Source organism: Canis lupus, chromosome 36 (genome assembly GCF_003254725.2).
Source record: "Canis lupus dingo isolate Sandy chromosome 36, ASM325472v2, whole genome shotgun sequence".
Classification (NCBI taxonomy): Eukaryota; Metazoa; Chordata; class Mammalia; order Carnivora; family Canidae; genus Canis; species Canis lupus.
This window is the reverse complement of record NC_064278.1, coordinates 18,318,249-18,330,364: the sequence shown is the minus strand read 5'-3', so window position 1 is coordinate 18,330,364 and position 12,116 is coordinate 18,318,249. Positions and strand designations below refer to the sequence as shown.

The window sequence follows — 12,116 nt, the reverse complement described above, 5'->3', positions numbered from 1 at the left end:
GGAGACCTTGTGCCAATCCACTGCCATTCTGGGGCTGAACCCAGCTGCTGGAAGCAGGAGAGAAGCTGGGTACCCCGGGCTGGTGGCCCAACTGAATGCGGCCAGGAGGAGCCACTTCGGCCTGGGCTGCCAGTAGGGCCCTGGCCCCAGGGCCGGTCCCCCGCCCCCCAGGCTGGAGGAGTGGCAGCCGGCTGCGGGCCTGCCGGGAAGCGGGTCAGCCTGACATCCCCAGCAGATGTCAGTCTGGGAACAGGAAGCGGCTTGTTTGGGGCTTCTAAAAATAAATAAATAAATAATAACTACCACCACAAGAACAGCCTTTTATTCCCAAGTAAAAAAATGCTTTAATGACTAGAGCATTTAGCACATCGGGGGTTTTCATTGTTTTCAATTATGTGCAATTCTGAAAGGAGCGCACAAATTCTGAGCCTGAATGGAGAATTGTGGGGCTGTGGATTTGTGCTGTTTTAAACATTTGCTTTACTACTTTAAGAAGAGAACTGTAAAATGGAAATAATGATATATTATTACAAGTAAATTACACTGTGGAGTAGCATTAATATTGCAGTTGAAACCTAGAATTTGAAATAAAGATGGAAATATTCATTTGTACATAGTTTTTGTTCTTAGAAAAAATGATTTGGAATTAGGCGAGAAGCTTCCTTCTGCGTCTGCTACCCAGCCAGGCTCCCCGCTCCGCCTCAGGGCCCGCGGCCCCGGGGGCAGGGAACCCAGAGTTCTCCCCGCCCCAGGCACTGGCACGGGGTGGGCACCTCCGGGTGTCCCCCTGGGGGGACGATTGGTGCACCACAGACATGTGTGACGTGGAAAGCAGAAACGGGGTGGCGGGTAGGCCTCACAGTTTTCTGTGCATGGAACAGACCTTGGAGGAGGAGCCGGTGGGAGCGAGGGACACCTGAGGGACACTCCTTGGGTGTCACCGCCTCCCTTCGGGAGCCAGGCCAGGGACTGTCACAGCTGGCACCCCAGGGCACCTCCTCCTCCTGCCCCTCTGGGCCAGGGCAGCAGGGACGAGCTTGGGGCACATAACTTCCTTCTGTTTGACACTTCAAGGGCTTTTTGTTTTTGAATTTAAAAATAGGGTTTTTTCCCTTCTGTGCTGGGGACTCTCCTTCAAGTGTTTTTATTTATATATTTAACCGCCACAAGCTTTATTGTCTCCGTTTGGTCCAGGGCTTGGGGGGGGGGGCTCCAGGTGGTCCCCAGGCCTCCAGGGGCTGCACGAAGAGGCTCAGGCTGGAGCCCCGGCACCAGGGGATCCCAGAGGGGCCCCCAGTCCCCCAAGACCCGCGCCGGGAGTCGCGGGCGGCCCCCCTTAGGGATGCGTCTCCCTCCCCGGGAGCTCAGGGTGCAGAGCCCGGGGCTGGCGGCTTCCGGGGACCCCCCCCCCTCGCTCTCCCTGGGGTGCTCCTGCCCGTCCTGGCGGAGGCCGCGGGGTCACAGCAGAAGCGGAGCCGCGAGGGCAGGAGGCCGCCCGGGCAGGGGGCGGGGGGCGGGGGGGGCTGGAGCTCGCCGTGGGGTGACGAGGCCTGCGCGCCCCTTGGGAACCCAGTGGGGGAGCGGAGCTCGCGGGTGCAGGGGCCGGGCTGCGAGGGGAGCCGCACGCCCCGGGCCCGGAGCCCTGCGCTCAAGCTTTTAGAGAAGTTTTTATGTATGTATTTATGTATGTATTTATTTATTTATTTATTTATCTATCTATCTATCTATCTATCTATCTAATCTATTTATGTACTTATCTATCTTTTATCTATTTATTTATTTAAACTATTTTATTTATTTATTCATGAGACACACAGAGAGCGGCAGAGACCCGGCCGAGGGAGGAGCAGGCCCCTGCAGGAGCCGACGGCCTCACCCCGGGTCTCCAGGCCCAGGCCCCGCTGCGGGCGGCGCTAACCGCTGAGCCGAGCCCGAGCCCGGCGTCCCCAGGAAGCCTGTCCTCCGACCCGGCAGCGCGGCCTCCTGCACCCCCTGTGGGAGAGGACGCCCCGCTTCTCACGTGTCCGCTCGGCCCGACTCTCCTCCGGTCACCTCGCCCTGGCCCCTGGGGTCCCTCAGGGCACCCTACCCCCCTTCCCCTTCCCCAGTCCCCCACGCGGGCCCACGGAGCTCAGGGCCCCCGGGAAGTGTCCCGGGGCCGCTCCTCAGCCGCCCGACCCCTAGGGCTTCTGTGACACCTTAGCAGCATCTGTTGGCATTGGCCACAGTGTATTCCCCCCATTTTTAGAAAAGATTTTATATATTTATTTATCTGACACAGAGAGAGAGAGAGAGAGAGAGAGCACAAGCAAGGGGAGAGGCAGAGGGAGGGAGAAGCAGCTCCCCACTGAGCAGGGAGCCCGATGTGATCCCAGGACCCTGAGGTCATGACCTGAACCAAGGTAGATGCTCAACCCCGGAGCCACCAGGCGCCCCTATGGCCCCACCTGATCAGGAGGTCCCTGGAGTAACTCCATTCGTGTTTGTATCCCTCGCCCATCCGGAATAACAATAAATGCTTATTGAAAGAATGAATGAACAAATGATTTGGGGGCTTGGGAGGAGGCCTGGGAGGTATTATCCTCAGAGCCCATCACAGCGATTCTGCAGGGCAGGCCCGAGCTCTCTTTTTACCAATGAGGTCAGAGGCCTTAGTAACTTGCCTGAGGACACAGAGCCAGGAAGGGACGGAGCAAGGATTACAATTTAGGTCTGTCCGACTCCCCAGATCACCTCCCCACTCCCCTTTATCCTACAGGATGGGGTGAGAAGTGACTCCAAGAATCCCCAGCATGTACACTGAGCACTGCAGAGAGAGCGCTAGGGCCCCGGTGGGCTCGGCCCTGGTGGGTTCCTTGGAATCTCCGGAAGGGCCTAGCAAACACCAGGGTCCTGATAACCAACCCCTACATCCCACCTTTATAACCTTTTATTTGGAAAACTTCAAACCTCTAGAAAAGTTGAAAGAGTAGGACAATGAATATAAATACATCTTTCATATTTGCAAATATGCATATACACCTATTTATGTATTTATACGTTGGGGGTTTGGGGGTTTTTTGGTTTTTGGCTTTTTTGCTAACCTGCTTGAAAACGACTTGGAGATATGACACTTGACTCCTAGATCTCTGCATGCTTCTCTTAGGGAGAAAGAGTCTCCTCCATAATCATGACACACAACACCATTGTCACACCCAACAAATTTCACATATACTTAACATACAGTCTATGTTCAAATTCCCTAATTAGTTCAGAAATGTCATTTTATAGCTATTTTTGTTTTTTTTGATCCAGGATCTAACTAAGGATCACAGATTTCATCAAGTTACCTATTAGTCTCTTTAGTCTCTTTAGTCTTCTGTCACCTCAGTTTGACTTTTTTTTTCTTTTTCTTGATACTGGCATTTTTGAATTCAGACTAATTTTCTTCAAGTTAAAAAAATAGATTTTTAAAAATGTAAGCTCTATGTCCAACGTGGGGCTTGAACTCACAAGCCCAAGATGAAGAGTGGCATGCTCCACCAATTGAGCCATCCAGGTGCCCCCAGACTAATTTTCTTGTAGAATGTCCCACATTCTGGATTTCTCCGTTCCCTCATATTTCTCCCCAGGATATTCCATAGGTGACGTTGTGTATGTCCTACTGCATTGTATCAGGAGGCATATAATGTCAACCTGTCCCATTCTAGGTGAGGTTAGTACGTTTGATGACTTGGGGTGGTAGGGAGCCCCCAGGATGGCCCTAGTGGTCCCTCAGTCTGGGTGTTCACATCCGATTTGTCCCCCCTTGAGTGTGGGCTACACTCAGTGACTCACTCTAAAGACCGCAACATGGTGGGAGAGAGAGAACGTCACTTCTGAAAGTAGGTTATAAAAGGATGGTGGTTTTCATTTTGGGAGCTCTCTCTTTCTGTTTGCATCAGGTGTCCTGGGGAAGCCAGCTGCCGTGCTGGGTGGCAGCTGCGTGGAGAGGCCCACGGGAGTGATCTTGCATGGGACTCGAAATAATCCACTATCACAACTTCTTTCTGGTGGTCAAAGTGTCCCAAATTTAGTGAGCAGTGGTTCCTTCAAGCTGGGCTCTGTGTCCCTCCCACAGGTTCCCATCGGTCTTCGAACCTTTGCTTACTTTCGGGCTCACTTTGTGTTTTCCCCGTTCAGACCTGGAATGGGCTCTCTTGTGGTGTCTTTGCGGGGGGAGAGGGCATTCAGAAACCAAGTTGTGGCCGCCAGGTTTGCTCTTTGCAACTGCGTTATCCTTGCTTATACCACTAAGGGTAAGCAGAGTACAGTATTCACAAACCATTGAAATGAACTCGTGTGTGTGTGTGTGTGTGTGTGTGTGTGTAGTTGCATTGTCAATTCCATATCAGGCAGGTGTCTTTTTTCTATTTGCCTTCAGTCTTAGTCTTAGGGTTTGCTTTCTAAAAGTCTTTTAAAATTGAATTTCTTTTTTTTTTTTTAGATTTTATTTTTTAAGTAATCTCTACACCCAATGTGGGCCTCAAACCACCCACAACCCCGAGATCAAGCATCGCACTGAGTCAGCCAGGCACCCCTGAATTTATTTTTTAATCTATAAAGTTTCCACAAGGTTTAAAAGTCAAAACTATATATAAAAGAGTACATTCTGGAGTCTTACTCCCACCCTTATTCCTTCCACTCCATTCCCACCTACCCACGGTAGGCAATGTTTTTATTAGTTTCTGGTTTAGTCTTCCTGTGTTTCTTTTTCTTTTCTTTTTTTTTTAAGACTTTTTTAAAAAAAGATTTTATTTATTTATTCATGAGAGACCCACAGAGAGAGGCAGAGAGACAGGCAGAGGGAGAAGCAGGCTCCCTGCGGGGAGCCCCATGTGGGACTCCATCCCAGAACCCAGGGATCACGCCCTAAGCCAAAGGCAAACACTCAACCACTGAGCCACCCAGGTGTCCCTTTTTCTTTATCTTTTTATAAAAAGTAACACACTAGAGGCACCTGGCTGGCTCAGGGCGTAGAGCATGCCACTCTTGATCTCAGGATCACAGGTTTGAGTCCCACATTGGTTGTAGAGATTATTTAAAAATAAATAAATAAATAACAGGCTATATGCCACTATTGAGCACCTTGATTTTTTCCCTTAATATACCTCAGAAATCACCACATAGTAATTCTTAGAAGTATTCCTCAACCTTTTGTGGCTTTATATTACTCCATTACATGAATTCATCATATTCAGTTAGTAGCCTAATGGGTTGAGCATTTATGTTGTTTCTAATATTTTGTTAATATAGATAATGTCTCAGTGAAGAACCTTGTAAAAATACTGTTCTATATTTGTGGCAGTGTGCTTTCAGGGTGAATTCCTGGAATTAGAATTGCTGGATCAAAGAGTAAATGCACATGTCGTCTTGCTAGATATTCCAAATTCCCTCCCTAGAGCTTGCACCAGTTTGCACTCCCACCAGATTATGAGGATGCCTTCTCCTTATAGCCTTGCCAACAGAGTATATTACCAAACTTCTGAATTTTTGACAGTCTGATAAACACTAATATGTCAGTGTAGCTTTAATAGCTATCATATCACTAGGAGTAAAGCTGAGTATCTTTTCATATTTTTGTTTATAAAATTTTTTTTAAAATACATCTTTATTTTTTAATTTGTATTTATTTATTTATTTTTAAAGATTTTATTTATTTATTCATGAGAAACACAGAGAGGGGGAGAGAGAGAGGCAGAAACATAGGCAGGGGGAGAAGCAGGCTCCATGCAGGGAGCCCGACGTGGGACTCCATCCTGGGGTTCCAGGATCACGCCCAAGCTGAAGGTGGCACTAAGCCGCTGAGCCACCTGGGCTGCCCTGTATTTATTTATTTATTTAAAAAATAATCTCTACACTCAACATGATGCTCAGATTCACAACCCCAGGATCAAGAGTCCCATGCTCTTCTGATAGAGCCAGCCGGGAACCCCCAGCCCCACCCCCACCATCTTTCCTTTTTGGGGAACCCATCTACATATTTTGTATGTGTGTGTGTAAACTGTTCATGTTTTCCCCAATTTTCTATCAAGTTTTGGCTTCTTTTTAAAAAAAATTCCAGTATGGTCAACATACAGTGTTACATTAGTTTCAGGTATACAATATAGTGATTCAACAATTCTGTACATTACTCAGTGCTCATCATGATAAATGTATTCTTAATCCCATCACCTATTTCACCCATCTCTCCCCCACCTCACCTCTGGTAACCATCAGTTTGTTTTCTATAGTGAGCAGTCTCTTTTTTCCTTTGTCTTCATTTATTAAATTCCACATGTAAAAAAAATTCCACATATAAGTGAAATCATATGGTATTTGTCTTTATCTGACTTATTTAACTTAGCATTATACTCTCTATTTTTTAAAAGATTTTATTTATTTATTCATGAGAGACAGAGAGAGGGGCAGAGACACAGGCAGAGGGAGAAGCAGGCTCCATACAGGGAGCCCGACGTGAGACTCGATCCAGGGACTTGAGGATCACACCCTGAGCTGAATGCAGACGCTCAACCACTGAGCCACTCAGGCGTCCCAGTGTTATATCCTCTAGATCCATCCATGTTGTCACAAGTGGCAAGATTTCATTCTTTTTTTATGGCTGAGTAATATTCCATTGTGTATATACCACATCATCTTTATCCATTCATCTATCGATGGGCACTTGGGCCGTTTCCATAATTTGGCTAGTGTAGATAAATGCTGCTACAAACAGCCAGGTGCATGTATCCCTTCAAATTAGTATTTTTTATTCTCTGGGTAAATACCCAGGAGTAGAATTACTGGATCATACGGTAATTCTATTTTTAAGTTGTTGAGGAGCCTCATACTGTTTTCCATAGTGACTGTACCAGTTTGCATCCCACCAACAGTGCACGAGGGTTCCTTTTACTCCACATCCTCACCAACATTTCTTGTATCTTGTATTTTTTTTTAACGTTTATTTATTCAGAGAGAGAGAGAGAGAGAGAGGCAGAGACACAGGCAGAGGGAGAAGCAGGCTCCATGCAGGGAGCCAAACGTGGGACTCGATCCAGGGTCTCCAGGATCACATCCAAGGCTGTAGGCGGCGCTAAACCTCTGTGCTACCGGGGCTGCCCAGATCTTGTATTTTTGATGTTAGCCATTCTGACAGGTGTGAGGTGGTATCTCATTGTGGTTTTGATTTGCATTTCCTGATGATGGTGATGTTGAGCATCTTTTCATGTGCCTGTCGGCCATCTGGATATCCTCTTTTAAGAAATCTGTTTATGCCTTCTGCCCATTTTTTAGTTGGATTATTTGGCTTTCTGGTGTTGAGTTGGACACTTGAGCATGAACTGTCTTTCCATTTGTTTGTGTGATCTTCAATTTCATTCATCAATGTTTTATAGTTTTCAGGGTACAGATCTTTCACCTCCTTAGTTAGGTTTATTCCTAGGTATTTTATTATTTTTGATGCAATTGTAAATGGGATTGCTTTCTTAATTTCTCTTTCTGCTACTTCATTATTAGTGTATAGAAATGCAACATATTTCTGTTTATTGATTTTGTATCTTGCAATCTTACTGAATTCCTTTATCAGTTCTTATAATTTCTTGGTAGAGTCTTTAGGGTTTCCCATATGTAATATGATGTCATCTGCAAATAATGAAAGCTTTACTTCTTCCTTACCAATTTGGATGCATTTTATTTCTTTTTCTTGTCTGATTGCTGTGGCTCGGACTTCCAGTACTATGTTGAATAAGTGGTATGAGTGGACATCCGTGTCTTGTTCCTGATCTTTAGGGAAAAGCTCTCAGTTTTTCAACATTGAGTAGGGTGTTAGCTGTGGGTTTGTCATATATGGCCTTTATTTTGGCCCCTTTCCCTTAATATTTAAATGTTCCTATATTCCTAATATTTCAGATTAGGCTCTATCTATCATAAATGTTGCAAAGTTTTTCTCTCACCATCCTACCCCTTTTTTCTTTTTCTTTTCTTCTCTCTCTCCTTTTTTTTTTTTTTTTGATCATAGAGCAGGGCTTTTAAAAATACTGCTGAATTTACTAATATTTTCTTTTACTGCATTTGGATATTTTATTTTTCATTAGAAAGCATTTATTTGGGAATTGGACTGAGTTCCCATGCATCTTGATGTCCTAAGTTTCTCCCTTTGTGAGGCAAAGCAGTGAGACTTCTTTTCCCTGCTGCCAAGGAGGTAATGGGGGCTGTGAGCTGAGCCACTCTGATTTTTTTTTTTTTTTTTTTTTACCTGTTTCTCTTCCAAGAGGTCCACATTGCCTCTCCTTGATGGAAGGAATCCTGGTTGGGGAGGGTTACAGACACTTCACTCTCATTGGGAAGGATGAATGTCGCATGGGAGAGAAAGCTACTCCATATCTCCTCTTTTCTACAGGAGCAGGTACCCAGAATTGCCTTCAGCTTGTGTAGTGCTTAAGAAACTTTCCCACACCTAGGATGTAAATAAATCCACCTATATTTCCTTCTAATACTTGTGTGGTTTCATTTTTTTACATTTACATTTCTGGTCCATTTGACATTTATCCTTGTGGATAGTAAAAGTTATGGGTCCAATTTTCTGATAGGCAAGGTGGCCCCATGGACTGGGGGTGGGGGTAGGGGGGTGGGGGTGGGGATTATGTGGGGGAAAATAACCTGTGATCCTTATAGTCTGAGCCACTAGGTGGCACCCCTCTAGATTCATTTCTTTGGGAAGGAAATGCTGCAAGTCTTCAGAAGAAAAAGGAAATGACTTGCTAGGTTTAATTGACCAAGAGGAAGCCTCAGCGGGAAGTTCCCCTCCATCCACATAATTTTGACTTCTATAGTCAGGCTCAGTGCTTCTTTGCCCTTGTTAGAAAATATCACTTCCTCCATATCACTGTTTCCCACCAGGAGGGCAATACGGGCTGAGTTGTACGTCCAAATATTGCCTTTGTGGTGAGTCACTCCAGGACCTGGGGTAAGACCATGGGGAGAGAAGCCAAAGAGAAGTCAAGATGGTCATTGCCCTGACCTGTTCTTGGGGAGCCTGGACCTGGGAGTGACAAGACCTTGGTTCCTGTCCCAAAGCTACAGCCAAGTGGCCCCAGTATTGGACACATGCTGCTCAGCCTTCTATTCCCAAGTGTCTTCATCTGTAAAATGGTACAACAATGCCTTCCTTACCCATGTGCCAAGGATGTCAATGGGATAAAACGATATAAGTAGAAATGGGTGGAGAAAGTAAAATACACCTGTGCAAATGTGTTTTTATTATCATTGTGGTTACATTGTATCATATGTGAATATATCACTATGGAAGATACAGGAGTCATAAGAACCTGTATTCTAGGCTAATGTGTTTATAAGGTGATTTTGTGTGTGTGTGTGTGTGTGTGTGTGTGTGTGTGTCCTCTCTCTTGTTCAAGCAACACAGCCTTAGTGAGAAAGGCTTGGTTAGCTTAAAAAGGACTGCCTAAGGAGAGGCCCTAGCAGGGGGTCTACAGCAAGCTTTCCTCTCAGCCACCAAACCCCCAAAGTTGTGTTCAGAAGAATTATGTCTCTGTATGTTTTTCACAGCTTGTATCAGGTTACTAAAGGGGTTCATACTTCAAAAGTGGTTAAGAATGACAGACCTGAAAAAAAGGAGCCAGGCTGTTCCCTGGGCCTCCTCCCCATTTGGCTTCTATAAAGACCAAACTGGTTCTAGTCCCTCCCCAAGCCCCAGAAGGGATTCAGGGCTCTTGATCTCACTTCTTACCTTAGCTGGTCTGGAGAGAGAGAGAGAGGAAAAGAGATGGGGGAAGGGTCTAGAAGGGATGTGGAGTGTGTAGAAACCAAAGATGAAACTCTAAGGCAGTGGCAGCTCAGCAAACAGGTCAGAAAACAATTTCGTGTTGTAAAACTCTTTGTCATGCCACAGCAGTCTTCTTTCTGTTCCTCAAACCTGCCAACATCGTTCCTACTTAGGGCCCTTTGCAGGGGGGACTTTGATTGTCTAGAATGTTCTTGCCCTGGCTCTTCTCCGGACTGGCTCCTTCATATCAACTCCGGTGTCACTTCCTCAGAAAAGTGCTTTGTGATCACACAATCCACCCCCCACCCCCCACCCCCCAGCATGAATTACCTTTCAAGAGCACTTAGGATCACAGGTAATCATCTTTTTAATTTGCTTGTGTGTTTCTTGTCTGCTCTGGCCACCCAGACCCCTTGGGCAGGAATGACACGTTATTCCCGGAGCCTACAACACTATCTGACACAAGGCAAGTACCCCACACATGCTCACTGAGTGGCTATGGGCTACGTGTCAGAAAAAAGGAACTGTGCTCTTGTTCTGACGCGCTGTGTCAGCATCTTTGACGCGTCTTTCTCCCTTGGTACCAATGTCAAAGTCCTCAGGTCTCACCTGTGCATTCTGCTTCTGAGAAACGTCTCACACCTTCCCTTGGTCGCCTCCTGCTCCCCCCTCCACCCACCCCGAGCTGCTGCTCGGGGGCTACTAGCCCTGTACCTCCCGCCCTGCTGCCCAAGACTTTCCTGAAATACAAGTGTCTTGTCCCAGCTCTGTAGTCTCTCCTCCCTTGCTTCCATTCTCCCCTACTCTGGGGACACCCAAGCTCTTTATGTGTCTTCCTTGCCTTCCTTGGGGCTGAATCAAAGTGTCCTCCCCATAGTAACTCCGAGCTTTGCTTCTCCGGCCAACAGATCTTGCCTCTCTCATTCGTGGAGCCCAAGAATGGCAGTGTAGGCAGCTCTTTGGGAATCCCTGGAGAGGACATAAGTGTCTGCCCATGGGAGCGTGGGGCTTCTGAAGGCAACATGATGAGTGTGCCAGAGATGTCTCTGGAGAGAACCAGAAAGGGGCCCCCAAGTCCCGACCTGGGTCCTTAGACAGCCCTTGGGGATCCCGTGGGCAAAGATGCTGGGTTGGTCTGCCACAAATCAGTGAAGGCCTTGGAAGGGCTGGGATGGAGCTGTACCCCGGCAGCTGACCCGGCCTGGTGTGCAGAATGGATACAGCACAGGCGTAGCAGGTGGTTGTCAAATAATGCAAATAATGTCAAATAATCACAAGACAGAGAATGCAAGCAAGTGAGACAGGAGTTCTTGGCTTGGGTGGGGGCACCAACACTGACCGCAGTTGATGGTGTGGCCCTTCTCTTTCCACAGCAGTTGCCAGGTGTGGCCGGGCAGGGGTAGCAGGCTGCTGCTTGCTCCTCAGAGGAACCCACTTTGGGCTGAAGCGGGAAAACTTCAGACGGGTTGTTCAGGTAATGATGCTTAGAGACGTTCTAATAAAAGACATGTTACTTCCTGTGAGTTATTGCCATTAAGGATATTTATTTCTTATACCAAATGTCTAAATTCATCTATCCTCTAGAGATCATTTCATCTCATACTGTATGCTATCTCAGCAGAAAAAATGTTTTCCCCGAATGTGTCAGTTCTATTTTTAAAAAGGTTCAGTGACCTATTTCTGTAATTCTCACAGACACTGAAAGAAGAGCAGAGTCTATTTAGGCTCGGCTCTGTCACCGAAGTTACCCCTGCCAGGTGTTGCCTACAGAGGCGCCACCCTGCTTTGCAGGAAAGAAGCAGGACAAAGTAAGAGGAGTATTGGCAGAGTGGGATCGCGAGAGCATAAACCCATATGCACACACGCACATGCACGCACACGCACACTTCTCTGGTTTTGAACAGTGTTCAGATGACGGTAGTCCAACTTGGGCCAAACTTGATACTAGGAGATTGCTTAATAATCAACTAGCTCCCAAAGAACTTGGAAAGACAAATTACAAAAGAGGAAGTCAATTCACTGACTGATACGTGGGAAAACAACAACAACACGTTAGCTGCTCTAGCAATCACAAAAATGAAAATAACAATGCCACTGTCCCCAACTAACCTGTGTGCAAGACATCAGAACGGTGACTACCCTTCAGTGAGGGAGGGGCCAAAGGAGGTACGGCAGGTGCTTCTGGGGTTCTGGTCATGTTCGGTTCCTACCAGCTGGTGCTGGTGACTTAGAAGTCTGCTTTGTGAAAATTCACTTACGATTTGTGTACTTCCCTGAGTGTATGATAAGCCTCAGCAAAAAGTTTACATAAGAAAACAGGCTCCCTTTCTACCTAATA

At 46.6% G+C, this 12,116-nt stretch overlaps 1 long non-coding RNA gene across 1 annotated transcript; it reads right to left on the bottom strand.

The window, feature by feature from the left end:
- Nucleotides 1–7,987: 7,987 nt before the first annotated feature.
- On the bottom strand, nucleotides 7,988–10,471 carry LOC125754429 (uncharacterized). The gene is made up of 2 exons (XR_007408618.1): nucleotides 9,743–10,471; nucleotides 7,988–8,957 (listed from the first exon to the last, which is right to left on the bottom strand). It is a non-coding gene; the product is annotated as an uncharacterized LOC125754429 (long non-coding RNA).
- Between the last annotated feature and the right edge of the window lie 1,645 nt (nucleotides 10,472–12,116).